Here is a 15,521-nt window from a genome sequence, read left to right as displayed (position 1 = left end):
ACACCTACAGGCAATTTAGAGGTTTAGAAGATTTAGGTCTGTTAAATACATGATCAAGATCAAGCAATTACAAGAGTTTCTCCTGTAATTATGTGATTGTAAGTAATGAATACAAGGTGTTAATCACAAGGGCTGAGATTCATTTACAAAAGTATCAAATATGACGTTTAGGGCAGGAGGTTGGGCCTGTCTTTCAATGGAGACTTTCAATTAATGATAAAAAAAGATTATGCATTCAGGAAACAATCTGAACAGCACAATATTTGGTGTGTTTTAGTATGAGTCAGGTTTCTTATGAACAGTTTGCTTTCGTAAATGAAAATAGTAACTTCATGAAAGACAGAGAGGTACTGGCAGAGTCAGCAGGAGCAATGAATAAAATAAAATTGTGCCCTGACCTTGATCTCTCGAGCTTTTCAAAACTTTATGACCCAGCTTTGTTTTACGCTGCAGGAGTGTGTAAGGCTTCTAAGGATGCCCCTGGTAATAATGCCGTCCAGAGGAGGTTTTTGCAGGGTCCATAAATCTAGTGCAAAATGGACTGCTGAAGGAGGGAACGTGGGATGGAGTCCTGCCTTGTCAAGCTGGGATGTAACATCATGGCATCAGGTGGTGAACAGTGCCTTCCATTCTGGGATAGATGTAGGGTCACCAAACAAAATGACAGGCGTAAGACTGAAAACATTTGATGTGAGGGGGACTTCTCTTCCTAAACATATGGTCTAAGACAGTGATTACTAATGTCTTGTCAAGTGTCGATGTTTTAGTTCAAGTTCTAGGAGATACAGGCAACTGATTCGCAACAGGAACTGTTTGACTTCTAAAACGTCCTGAGGGGAAAGTGAATTATTTAGCTTGAGTGTTGGTTAAATTTTTGTTGGACTTTGTTTGAGGCACCCGGGTTAATGATCTTTCTTTTGATTCTTTCTTTCACTCGGATGTGCGTTTCTGTCTGCAGCCTTATGTTACGCACATGCACAGTTGTGTCTGACCATTTCCTAATAACATTTGAATTTACAATAATGGACTATATAGCAGTTAGAAGAAAAAAAAATCCACTACAGCAGATGTTTATCAGATGCTGTGAACAAATTTAAGGAAACAATTCTCATTATATGCTTCACCATGTTTCAATACAATGCAGATTAGCCAACTTTACTCCTGTAAAACTTGATTATCATGTTGATAATCCTGCAGCCTCACTATGTACAACACTGGATATAGTTACCTCTCTTAAAAAGAAGGCAGTAAATGAGAAGAGGTGATATCAATGGTATAGTTCACAAACTTGCAACACGAGGTTAAAAAGGAAGTGGTGTTTCACTAATTTAGAAGAATCCCGTTTAGCCACGAAAATGATGTATAAAAAAGCCCTTCGTAACCCCAGAAAAGTATGTTGTTTATCACTAATAGAGGACAATAAGAACATTTTTTCAGCACTGTAGCCAGACTGACTAAGAGCCATAGTTCTGTTGAGCCTAGTTTTCCCTTAACTCTGAGCAGCAATGACTTCATGACTTTCTTTATGAATAAAATTGTAGCTATTAGAGAAAGAATTCACCAGATCCTCCCCCCAAATATTACAGATAGATCTTCATGTACAACAGTGCTAGAATCATGGATAAGGCCTCAATCCCTGTTAGACTGCTTTTTACCCATAGATCTCTCTGAGCTAACTTCAATTATTACCTCATCTAAACCAACAACCTGTCTGCTAGACCCTATTCCAACTAAGCTGCTCAAGGAAGCTTTACCCTTAATAGATACATTCATATTAGATATCATCAATCTATCTTTAGAAACAGGCTATGTACCATAGGCCTATAAGGTAGCTGTAATTAAACCATTACTTAAAAAACCCTGTCTTGACCCAGGTGTTTTAGCCAATTACAGACCAATATGTAATCTCCCCTTTATTTCTAAAATCCTTGAAAAAGTTGTTTCAAAGCACCTGTTGTTTCAAGACCTCCAGTCAGGATTTAGAGTTCATCTAAACCTGAAATGAAATGTTCATCTAAATTTAAAATGAAATGATTAAATTATTAAACTGTTGATAACATAAATATAAATCTTTTTTCCAGGTTTTCTTTCCATCATCATGAATTAAATTCCTGTAAAAATCTAAAATGTCCAGGCCTTGTGAGGGGGTCTCTATACAGTGCCTGTTATTTCAATAAATGCCATGTTTGTTTTAAAATTGCATTCAATTGCATCAATGTGAAAATTGCAAAAATAGTTGGATTTTTTTGTGTTCTAAGCAACACAAACACACGCTCATTTCTATGACTTACATTTGTAATACATACAGTAATGTACTAGCCAGGCTCAGTTAATCAACCGCACCTTGATTTTTTTCCCCCCATTTGCATGTATTAATCATTCTCTAGGTGAGTTATCTCAAATGATGACTCACTTATCGGTGTAACAACAAAACATTGCAATGACCCTTTGGTTAGTAGCAATTTAAAAAAGCAAATTCCAAGGACTAGAAAAGCATGATGGTTAATGCTGCAAATTTACCGTCTTGCATATTCTACTAAAGCTTGTGTAGGTTTTCTCCCGCAGTCCAAAGACATCCACGGTAGGTTAAATGGTGGCTGCCCTGAATTGCCCGCATGTGTGAATATGAGGTGAAAACTGACAAAATATTTCTTGTGAAGTTATTTTATTGCTCTTAATGCAAGTCTGATAGAAGACATCGCTGATTTACTGGCTTTACTGAGCAATGGAGGAAGAAGTACTCTGATCTCCAGTAGTAAAAGTATCAATATCACTATCACTTCATTATGTGTCTTCTTGTCATGGCAACAGTTATTTGGATTCATTCACTCCTGATGAAGTCAAAGGTAAATTTGAACACGCAAAAGTTCAGTCCAGCCAACATTTTGCTTTAATTCCAGTAGGCAGGTGTTAATTTTCATTATCACCACTAGATGACAGCATTTTATTTCATTCCTCGCACTTCATGGGTTTATGGTTTTGTCCTTTTCTCAACATGATAAGAAGCACAGTGCAGGGCAGATCTTCAGCACACACACACATGCAGTTACAGAGGACTGTGCTTCAGGCACACTACAGAATAGCCCACTCAGCGATCGATACGCTGCTATCTGAAGCAGCATCTCATCCTCTTTGGCTCCCTGAATATAATTAATGCCAGGAGGCAGACACATGTGGACCAGTGACCTCTGACACCACAGCAGAATTTTTGTTTGTCCGTCTATATTGATTTTTACTCAGCCTTTTTTTTAAAAGCACAGAAACTAAATCATTATTTAAAAAAAAAGAAAGACATAATAAACTATGTGCATTATAATGAATATAAAAAAAGCAGTAATACTTTATTGCATAAGTGTAGCTACGTCAGGCCAGATGTGTTACTTTTTTTGTGAGCACTAAAATTGATTTATTTCTGGTTAGGACCTTTTATTCTTTGGGAATTGCCACAAAATTAATTACTGTACAACTGTAGTATTCAGCCCTGGCATTTTGTAAGTTCAAAGAAATAAAGGAAACAAGGGGCAATATGCAGAAATGTATGATTATCCTGCACCTTTGTAAAACTCAACAGTGCTTCAAGTACAGCAAGATTCAGAAGACTGCTCTTAAAGGACAACTTCACCAATTTTTTACTTGCTTTCTGTGGCTTTAGGTTAGGGTGTAAATGTACAATAATGCTTATAAACTTCCCGCTGACTTTCCTATATAAAAATATTTCTCTGCTTCTAGCTACAAAACTCTTCTAAATGACATCACCTGAGGAGTTGTTCATTGTGAGGAGCTCTGGAAAAGCAAGTTGACCATGATTACAAACCCCAATGTATGAGAGATGAGATGACATATTCTGAACTGAAGATTCCTCCAAGTGATGTCATCGGAGGGATTTTTCAGCCAGAAGTAGAGAGATATTTTAATACAGGGAAGTAAGAGTGACATTTAATGATATTTATCTCGCCTCAGGATAGTTCGGTAAGACATATGTACGGGACCTTGGAGTCAAACGGCAGAAGACATTTAGAAGACATATCCGTAGCATCAACCCATCAACTCAGTTGTTAGTTACCGCTCCTCTCCAACAGATGAGGTTAAATAAAAGCTATTGGTGTAACACGGGTCAGGAGTTATTAGAGCTCTTTGCTCCACCAAAGGTCATTACTGTCAATGCAGCTTGCTGTTGGGCAACAGTGCAGTTTAAAAGCTGTACAAATTGTGCATTCATGGAATGATTTCAGTTCATCCTTAAGGTTCAATAGGCAGCCTAACACCTCTCTGTAGGCTTAGTAGGTAGTTAGTATGCTTTATAATGCGTCCAACAAAACACTTGGTGAGATAGTCACAAATAACACCTGTACTAGGTTTAGAGTAATCTCGTCAGGAAGTGGACAAGTTCGCATGGATTTATCATAAAACTCAGTACTTTGCCAGAGAAAACCAATGTTTAATGTTTCACTGTTTTACTCCTTTCTACAACCGTATTGGACCACTCATGAGAGAGTGGTTGAGGTTATTGACCATGAACTGCATCGTCCCTGTTTTGACTTCCAGCTCAGGGACCTTTGATGCATAATTTTTGTAATGAAAAAAGAGCAACATTGGAAAGCACAAAGTGAGCTACCAAGTACTGGCAGTGCCTAAACACTGCTATAAAAGACTCAATAACACTGGATTCAGACAAATGTTGCACTATAAAAGTGGGTAATTTGTTAAGAAATAATAGCTTGTCTGGGAACCTTTTATTGGAATGTTTAGGATGAAAATCCTTTTGATTCGCCAGTTTCGTTAAATATCATCTAAAATGTGTGATATGTAAACTCCACACACTGGAAAAAAAATAATGTATGTGCCACATGAAAATGAAACAGTTTCATTCTTATGTGGATTTATGTGGATTGGTTTTGTTTTACTGTTCAGAGTCACCATAAATTAGCCCAAAGAGAATCGCAGTACATCTCAGACACTTCAATAACACATAATACTGCAATGTCCTGTTTTTGTACCATGCAACTCCTGTGCTTGTACAGTACTAGTCCATTAGAGCAGCTCTTCTGTGTCACCTGCACCATCGCTGTTTGTTCACAATGTGACAGACTATAGAGAACTCGATTAGGCTCTGGCAGACAGAGCAGTGATCTGCTGAAGCACTAGAGTGAGCAAGCTTAGCTGCAAAGTCACAGCATCCTATCTCCAGCAGAGACACTCACAGACACACAGCGCAATTTGTTGCACCCATCTGAATATCTATCACTTCAGCTGGATCTGTTCTGAGCTTAGCCACATTTCTCACAAATCCTTGATCCAGTTTTTTGTTTTTTGGCTGTGAGTTTCTGAGCTTTCAGTTTGTAGCAGCAAAAGAAGTAAGCCTAGTGCATTGCCTTTGAGAATGTGCCAGCTCGCATCAGGATCTGTCTATGTAGGGCACAGCCTGCTGGATCAGCACTTTGCTCAAAGAGACAGAAAGAGAAAAGTGTGTTCTCAGGTTATGAGGCTCATGAGAGGCCGAACAGAGCAAAAGCTGCACACTGGAGCCTCTTCTCATCGTTGTACTTCTTCTTTTATTTGCATGGGCTCTCTGTTTTCCCTGCTTATCAATCTTCTGCTGTTGTCTGTATTGCTTGTCAGTTCTTAAAGGCCCCCCCCCCCGTTTAAATAAATATTCTATTTAAAGAGGCAGCAAAAACAGCATCCTTCACGACAGCTGTCAGATACGGCCACCAGAGCCACAACAGTGAAAAGCAGACACTTCAACTCTCACTTCAACCTTGCTCTTATTCTCCAGAATAATTTCAAAAGTTCACCTTAATGTAAAAGTGAGGTTAATCAATACACAACATTAAATGAACAAAAGCTTTGGCAAACTGCCCCTTTAAAGGGCTCACTTGGGATTTGAGTTGTCTTTCCTTAACCTTCTTTTCTCTTTCACTGTTGTTCATCCTTCCCAACTCCCTGCCGTCGTTTCCCGGCGAATTTGTTGCGGCCCCGTATTTTTTCTGCAGGCGAGGGCTCACAGTGTATGTTTGACTTTGAGTCGCCTTTTTAGATTCGACTCAGTTGCTTTTTAAAGTGGTATCAGGGGGTGTCTTTCTCCTCCATCCAAAAGGACACCAGTCACTCAGGACCAATTGAGCTAATGAAGACAGATTAGTCAAGCAATAACGTACACGCAAACACACAGTTCCACCTCCTTTGTATCAAGTGTTTGGGGAAGAAAATATGGTTTAACACTTACCAATGTAAGTGTATAAAAACTATAATGACATGAAGTCCACTGACAACACAGCCATGTAAATTTACCTTTTAGAAACCGATCATCTAAAGTATGGGAGTATTTTAGGCAGAGACAAAACGACATGGTGCTCTGCGAACTCTGCTAATTGTTTTATTTATTTTGCCGTGCACACTTTGTCATATTTAATTGTTTATTGAGAAAACGATTGAAGAAAACATTGAAATGCAAATGAATGAATTTAAATATAATTTTTTTTATTAAAAACCAATTGGTGAAAAAAATGAAAAAATACAAACAATTTTAATGGGAAAATAATCTATAGATTAATCTATTAATCTAAAAATAAACAATGGAACAAATCGACCCCAAAAAATGATCATTAGGTGCAGCCCTTGAGAAAATACATTTTCCTGAATTGATGTAAGAAAATATTAACTTTTTGGGGTGCACTTTCACAAATACTAAATTCCCACTTATTTAAATTTATATTATTTTTGCAGTTTTATCTCTTTTCTCCGTAGGCAAAAAGCTTTTTGAGCAAGTAACCACTGGGAAAACTGAGTGGGGACTGGAAACTCAGTATTTTGCGTCAGTGTTAAATGGATTATTATTAATATAATCGACCTTCACTGTTCCCATCAAGAGACTGGCATAAGATGCAGAAGTGCCTGTATCACAGCTGTGTGAATATATTTTTTGTCAACACTTAAGTTTGGTCATTTCAAAAGATCTTTTACGACAATGCTGCATGGTGCTTGTGACCGGTGGGTTTTACCCACAGGGCAGAAAAAATATTTAACAAATCATAAAATATTCTCAGCCGGATTGATCCAGTTATCAAGATACAGTTGGTCTCGCTTGCATATCAGTCAGCAGGCTGTGGAGTTTTAGGTTGCGTTTTACTGTTTTCAGTGTGTTTGATTTTAGAATACAATTGTTTGAGAAAATCAGTCTACAGTGGTGAGACACTTCCCTTTAATTCACTCTGGTTATTTTTGGGTTAGAAATAAAAGCAGCTAACACTTCCCTTTCAAGGCAGTGTTGTGTGATTGTGTTATCTCAAGCCCTTCAGTCTTAAGGGAAAATTGCCTCAGGCGAAATTAAAAAAAAGTGCTTTAATGTATAAATCTGTACTCATCCAACAGAAGTAACTATTTCCTTTTTCCAGCCTGCCAACAAATGTTCCCAATGGATCTGTTCACTATGCTCTTGTCTTTAAAGCTGTACTAACCAATATTTACACCTTAAGAGTGGATCAAAAGACTTGTTATGTCTAATGTGAAAGTGATGTGCCTACAAAGAAATATCACCCAACCCTGCATTTTCCCTCAGCTTGACAAAGCGTTTAAGCCCATGTAACTGTTCCTTTATTTTAAATGAAACCATATAAACCTGTTTATGTGCCTAAACCTAACCAAGTTCCTTTGGTGCTTCATTGTTCCCAAGCCCTAGTGGTCCACTAATTGTAACTGCATGCTCATGACTGTTTCCATGACAACAAGGGCCCACCAACAGCATGGTATTTCATGAAACACCTGCTGCCATCAGAGGTTATTTCTTCACAGGTTCACTATTTCAAGAGATCAAGAGATGCTACTATGGGTCGTTTGATGGGAGACATGAGATATTTCACAAATACTGTACATTCATAAAAACTAATACATGTCTTAATTTTTGTGTGTAACCAACCATTTCTACAGCCAGTGTTTGTATGCTGCACATGTAGTGTTTCCTTTTGTTGACTTTTTACTTTAATGTTCTCAGTAACACTAATATGCAGATGATTCATTATAAGTCCCCTCTAGTCAGGGCGATTTAGGGATCAGCATAGAAATGGAATATGTGTCAGACCACAAAATGCATCACAGCTTCCTTCATATGGGTCTGCAACCTAGTTAGAGTTAGCACACTGTTAAATGACATTTAAAATTACTCTAAATAGAATATTAGTGGTCTTTCCTCAAAATATTTATTTAACTCATAAAGCCTTCTTAAAACCACATTTTACTCTTTGAGTATGTAAATATTGTTCATTTTCAAAGTTTAACTGCTCAAAACATCACCAATCTCAATGGGTTTAAACTCCCATTGAGATTGGGAGTCATGGTGTTTGAGTTCTACATCTGCATATTGAGGAGGACTTTAAAGTAACTTTACTCTACAGTACAACAACAAGATAATAAGCTGCACAGCAGCTTTGTGCATCTGTGATTCGTTTCATTTACAGTGTGGACGCGGTGGAGTGGTGAACATCTCCTGCTCTGACTGCAGCTTGGAGGCCCAGCACCAGAACTGGGCTGCCTGTGAGGGCTTTGGGATGTGAGAGGGGCCTAGGGGAGCATGCACTGCTCCTTAAGAAGAGTGAGAACGATACGTGCTTTCAGGTCAGAGTCTCCCAAAATCTTCAGAAAAAGTCTGTAGATATGTCAGTAGTCGCCAGACTGGTCTGAATACTTGCTAAATGATGAAATAAATCAGTTGGCAACACTGATCACCACTGGTTCATCAAGCTTGAGAGCAGCCACTGTTTGAATGACAACTTTTTTTTTCTTTGTCCTTTCGGCTTATCCCGTGAGTTCAGGGTCGCCACAGTGGATCATTGTCCGCATGTTGATTTGGCACAGTTTTTACACCGGATGCCCTTCCTGACGCAACCCTCCCCAATTTCTGCCGGACCAGGACCAGCACTGCACAGCTGGGGAGGGGGAATACCAACTACCAACTGAGCTACACTGTCTGATTGACAACTAATTATCAAATAATCGTTTTGTGTAAGAAGGGAGCCGGGACACTTATGAATTTGATTGGATATACATTAGTTGGTTTGCTGAGTGACCACTCAAATTACAAACTTATGTACGATTCATTAACCCTTTGGCGAGCTGTTTGGAAAGTGGTCTTGATCTACCAGTAGCAATGTGTTGCACCAACTTCAGCTTCAATAATTTGAACCTCTTTTAAAAACATCTCTTGAAGTACTGCACTCAGTGCCCCTATGGTAGCAGTTCACTTTTGAAATAGCACATTAATGACAGTTTGCATTGTGGATTGTCTTTGTCATGGAGATAATTAGAAATATAGGGTAAAGATTAAAGACTAATCAGGGTTTGTTGTAATGAGGCTAGCAGTACTTTACAGGACCATCATAATCATAACTGTATTAAACAGAGTCAACATGCGGAGCAGTCATGCTTCATCCTACAATTGTCTTCTGTGGGAAAGTCCTAAACTTTCAGACCCGTCCATCCACTTTGACCTTGTGGACTCGCTCAAGGATGGGTTACCAGGGGGGCGGAAATGGACTCCTAAACACAGGTTGTGACAAAAAAAGGGACCATCTGTGCTTCTGTGTCTCAAACGCAGCAATAAACCCTTTGTACAGCATTTGTACTACAGTACTGTTCACAGGTGTTGTGTGTGTACATAGTTGAATGCAGACCATGTTAGAAATACTTTATTGTGTCACTCTTCTCAGGAAGTAGTAAATCTAGTTAAAGTGTTAAATATGCTTGAAATGTGTGAGTACAGTAAATGTCACAAAAGGTATAACAGTGTACTGTACAATTGCTAAATTCTAACATGCAATATTATGAACAACCCTTTTCCTGAACATGCTGTGCTTTTTTACCTGCCTTCAACCTGGTGGGTTGTTCATTTAATTATCCCTGCATTTAAGCCCTTTTGTGTTTTTGTCAGATTATTGATACTGATTATACTTCTACATACAAAGAATTACCCTTACTACCCAATGGAAGTCGTAAAACAAAAATGTGTAAAATGTGTAATAGTACCAAAAGGAATGTGGAACATCTACAACAGACTTCAGTGCTTTATAGTTATAGCCGTGTGTTCTCTATCAGTTCCTGTGTCATGCAGTGTTTGTCTTTTGGAGGCTTTTAAGCTGGCAAACAAAACGGCAAACATCTGCTCACTTGCAAAGGAACAAATGCAATATGTCAAAGCTTTGCCTGCTCAGAATAGTTTCAGACTTCTACTGTCCCCCTGCCCTACTCCCCAATAAGTCATTTTCCACATGCTAGCTACACTACATCATGGATGTCGTACTCGGCTGACAGAAAAGGATGGCTGTGAGTCTTTTTTTAGTCACTGTGTCAACCTCTCTTTGCATTGTAAAAGATTAAGCACCGAACTATACAGTCAGCTATAAGCCAAAGACTGTCAGCACAGCAGGGAAGCTTCAACGAAAGACACGACAGAAGCATCGTGATGGGAATGAAACTTGCTTTGGCGATGTTCATTATTCAGTCCTTTACCTCAAAACTCCTCTACTGGACGATTTCAAAGTTTTTTAACTAAGGATTTACAAAATAAGACTTTATAAATGTAGCTGGAATGTTGTAAAGGTCACTGCAATGCACTGTTGTCCCATAAACCCCATCACAGAAACACCTTGATGGAATTTTCTTTAAGTACTCAGTGAGGAACTGATTAGATTTTGATTGTCAAAGGTCATGGTCACTGCAACCATTATGTCCCTCCCATTATTATGAATGTAATATTTCATGACAACCCTGAAGAAATTTCCAAAACTGATGTAATTTTGGTGTATGAACTTGTAACACTGTAACCTCACGTCCGCCCCTTTCTTTTAAAGATGATATCTCCGTAAGGCCTTTTTGTCAAATTTGGCAAAAACGTCTTGGACTCATGAATGAACTGATCAGTATTTGAGTCTGGACAGACATGCATGACTGCAAATTGCCTGCTTGGCAGAACCACACAGCCACTAGGTGTAAATTCTAATTTCATCCAGAATCAGCTTCATTGGCTAATTATGCTAAGATTTGAAAAAAATACGGAATACAGAATTGGCTATTAACACCTTCTGCTTAGGAAGCATTATAGGATGTACTGCCAGGTGTAAATGAATTATTGTAACACTGACTTAGAAATATGATGCTTTTTAATTTACAATAAAGGAGAACTTTTTCTTGAAATTTGTGGATAATTATCTGTGATGGATATCTTTGCTTATTTTCTTACTACTAAACTCACAACAGCTGCACAAAGGAAAGAAAAATATCTAATCAGTCTGTGTAGTTTCCCAAGATGACCTTCAGAAGTGTTGACACTGCAGATTGCAATTTTGTGTTGATGACCTGCCAAAATACAGCCAATGTCTATCTCATCCCTGCACCCTGTTAAAATAGAACATTTCTCTCTCTGCTCTTTTCTCAGCTCTCTCTCCTTCTCTTTGATCACAGACGAGATCAAAGAGAAGGGGGGAGGAGGATGCTTGGCAATGCTGCATGTTCCTATACAGGTCTCAGTGGAGTAAATATATTCACTTAATCCTCATAAATATACCTAAAGTTGGTCCCTTTTTAATGAGCTACCCCATCTGCAAAGAACAATTCTACTGGAAGAAGCTCTGGGAGGCTATTTCCCATAAGAAACCTAAGACTGACACCAGCTTGACCTGCAGGAGACATCACAGACAAAATGGAGGCCATAGATATGGTTGGAGCAGCATGGTTAACTGTAAAATTACAGTATCTCACACTCTGACTGGGCCACAGACAAAACTTTGTTATCGTCCATCAGTTTGTCTGTTTGATACTAATTACTAATATACTTTGTGAGTCTATAATTATATTTAGCCTGATCTGTTTAAACTAGAAAAAAAACTTTTAGATGAAGTTGTAACCTCCTGACCAGCCAGAATCCCTCCTACAATCCTATTTAACATTTGCATAGCTCACAGAATTTTTATTTCGATGTGATATTTTTGCATGAGTGTGTATTTTTGCATGTCTGTGCAATGTGAAGGTGGCTCCTTTGGTGGATGACTAATGACTAGTGTGTGTGTGTGTCTGTGTCTGTCTGTGTGTGTGTGTGTGTGTGTGTGTGTGTGTGTGTGCTTGCCTTGGAGTAACAGAGATGGAGAGTAGTTTCCCCAATTTGCTTAGACTTGTTTACCAAGAGATGGATGCGCTCATCTCTTTAATCCACACTTGAACAAGTTTAAAATATCTGTTAAGCCAGTTAAATTACCCACAAAAACCTGTGGCACACGTTAAATGCTTTCTCGATATCTGTTAACCTGTGAGCTCACATTCTACATGAATACTCCCTGAAATTGACTAATGCTACGAAGTACAACCCACAATACATTCAGATTTGTCACTTTCATATATGTAATTTCAGCAGCAGTCATATTGAGCAGCCCACCTTCCCACCATACTTTATTATTGAATTGCAAATCATGAACTAGGTGCACACGCTCCCCCATGTGTGATTACGCTGTGGCATGTGTCCTTCCCCAGCCCAACTCTCTCACACACATTGATTGCTGTGATCATGTATAAATATATAAAACGTGCAAATGACACAGTATGAAGGTGTAGCTTTAAGTAAATGTGTTAACCAAGCACATGCCTGTGGTTTATATGTTACTTTCTCATGTTGGCCTCACGTGTGTGCAGACATAAAAAACTCAACAGTAAATGCTATTTGAGTTTTATATTTGTTTAAATTAAATTTTATATCACCAGCAGGCATTCGAAAACTTGTTTGCAAAGGACACTGCACTCTGCTGTAAAGAATGCCACTCCATGCCAGCACAGACGACACTGCTGACTGTCATTTATTTTGGTGTGTACACGAACACCGTCATACACACTATGACTATATGTGTGGATGAAACTGCATCATCCAATGCAATTTGCCTTCCTGCGCCACAGTCACCCCATTGTGAGCAAAGAGCAGAGCGCCAACATCCGACACCATGGTCAGTGGGTGACCACTCTACCAACTAAGCCACTGCCGCCCTTATTAATCACACTTACATTAACACTCATCAAATAATAACTATAGAGGACTTTAGTTTTTTACTGACTTAGCAAAATAGAAGCTCCTGTATTCATGAAATGTAGGCACTTTTGCCTAGGGAATAGAAAGTGGTGCATCATCCAGCTTTATATACAGTCCGTGCTGTTTGCCATTTGGTGCTTTCCAGGAAGTATACAGTGGATTTATTAGAGCTATGATGCTGGAAAAAGATGACTGCTGCGGCTGGAAACAAGACTATTGGGAGGAGAAGGTGCAGACCGGCGAAAGCCAAACAATGAATGTGTCTTCGGCTGTTAAATGCTCCACTGCATTTCGCCAGCTAGTCCTCAACTTTGTCTTTCTGTTGTTTTGTGCTGGCCAGGTAGCATGCAGGGATAAAAATATCTTATTAAAGATACTTCTTAAATGATTGCTTTGTACTGAGACAAGAAATACAATTAAGATTCTAAAATTATCAGTATGTAAACAGTAGAAAAATCTCCATTTACTTCCTGCTAAGCTACAACTGAAGGAAAATGTCAACATCGTCAATGTTAATCATGTTTTATTTTGGCAGTAACTTATATGGCAAAATAAAACCCCAGCCATCATTCTAAGTGACTCACACCATTAATGCACTGTATTGTTAAATGATACAGTGCCTATGTACTTTGAATTCCCAGGCCTGTGCTCTGTGAGTAATGTTGGACGGTTGTCTGGTGTTTCCCTCTCAGGGGAGGCATCTTGGATAAACCTCTCACTGAACTCCATTAGTTGCAGAAGCTCTCTGCTTACTGTCAGCTCAGTTATATATGGGTTTAGGTTTGTTTTATGTCTACACTTACTTGATGAGTGTAGTTTCTATGTGACGTCCGCTTTTCTACAGACACAAACCAGCCTCTCAGGGAAATTAAACTCTTGGATTGTTTGGCTGATTGCTGTCAATGGACTCCTGGCATTTAGGCAGGAATGTCATTCGCATTTTATCTTTGATTTGTCCACCGAGTGAATTAAGACATTGTCCATTTGCCCTGAAGGGTCCTTCTAGAAGTGAATAAATATGAGTAAACATATTGTAAATTTTAATTATAGAATAATTGTCACAGCTGGATAAAGCTCAGGTTTTATTTTAGAACACAAAAGACTGGCTGATGCCATGTTCCTACTACTTCTTGTTTATGGGGACTTATATTGCATCTTCTTTTCTTTGCTCACTAAAATCCATCATCATTATATAAACTGATGACCCTTCTTACGGCAAAAATACATACCTTTATTATATTATGAATTTTAAGCCAGGCTAGCATGGTGGTGGAGTGGTTAGTACTGCCTCCTCACAGCTAGAAGATTGCAGGTTCGCACCCCAGCCTGCTGTGGCCTTTCTTTGTTTGCAGGTTCTTCTCGCGGTTGAGTGGGTTTCCTCCGACTTCTAAAACGGTTCGGTTAATTAGTTCATCTAAAGTCGCCTGTAGCTGTGAATGTGACATTTTCTGTCTGTGTATGTCTCTCTGTGTTGGCCCTGAGCTAGAGTGGAGACCTGCCAACAATGTACCCTGGCTCTTGTCTGATGAGAGCTCGATGGATCACAGATAATGCATGGATTTTAAGCCATTGACAAAACTTTCCCTAAGCGTAAAAATTTAACATTTAACAAAATGTGTTGAAAAAAGGAAACTTAAAGCTTCAGTTTGATATAAAAACACAAACTGTAGTTTATTTGCCAGTTGCTCCACATGCTTTTTAAAAGTAAGACTACTATTTAGAAACATTCACGGGTTGTATCTATGGTGATCTTCACATACTGTAGCCAGAGTTGAAGACTTGATAAGTGTATATAAGACAGTGTCATCTGCATAAAAAAGATTTTCTTTTTCTTTTTCTTTTTTTAACATTTTATAGTACGTATACAATATGTGTATCATCACATGCCTGCACAACCATGTGCATAACTGTGTGTTCACATATGGTTTTACTGTATATAGTGAGCAAAATAGTGAGGTGGCACTGGGATAATTAAACCACTGTCTCTCAAAATGTCTCTACACACTCTTGAATTTTAGGAGTGCATTAAACACTGATAGATTGCTCTCGACATTTGTGTTTGTACTGTTCTCCACCATGCACAAAAATACATACAAAATGCATTACAAGGGTCTCTCAGCGGGACTGCTAAAATATTCATCTGCACAAATTTTTTTAGATGGTGCATGTGGATCTGCAAACCTTTACTTTCTGTAAAGTTAGCACAGAGGAGCACCATTAACATCATCACACTCTCCAAACAAACCCGCCTGCACTTCCATGTATAGCAAACCCAATTTCAGGTGACATTTTCCATAATTTCTGTCATAGAAGGTCCCACTGCAAGCCATGTTGCATTTAGAAAAGGTCTTCCAAGATTCTAGTGGCTGTCAGATCAAACTTTCTCACTGGGAACCAATATTTTTACAGAGCCACAATTATTGTCTGCTGATCCTTCATCTAATTTTGCAAATATCTTGGT

The sequence above is a fragment of the Channa argus genome, chromosome 17, assembly GCF_033026475.1.
Source record: "Channa argus isolate prfri chromosome 17, Channa argus male v1.0, whole genome shotgun sequence".
Classification (NCBI taxonomy): Eukaryota; Metazoa; Chordata; class Actinopteri; order Anabantiformes; family Channidae; genus Channa; species Channa argus.
Note: the sequence above shows the minus strand (reverse complement) of the source record.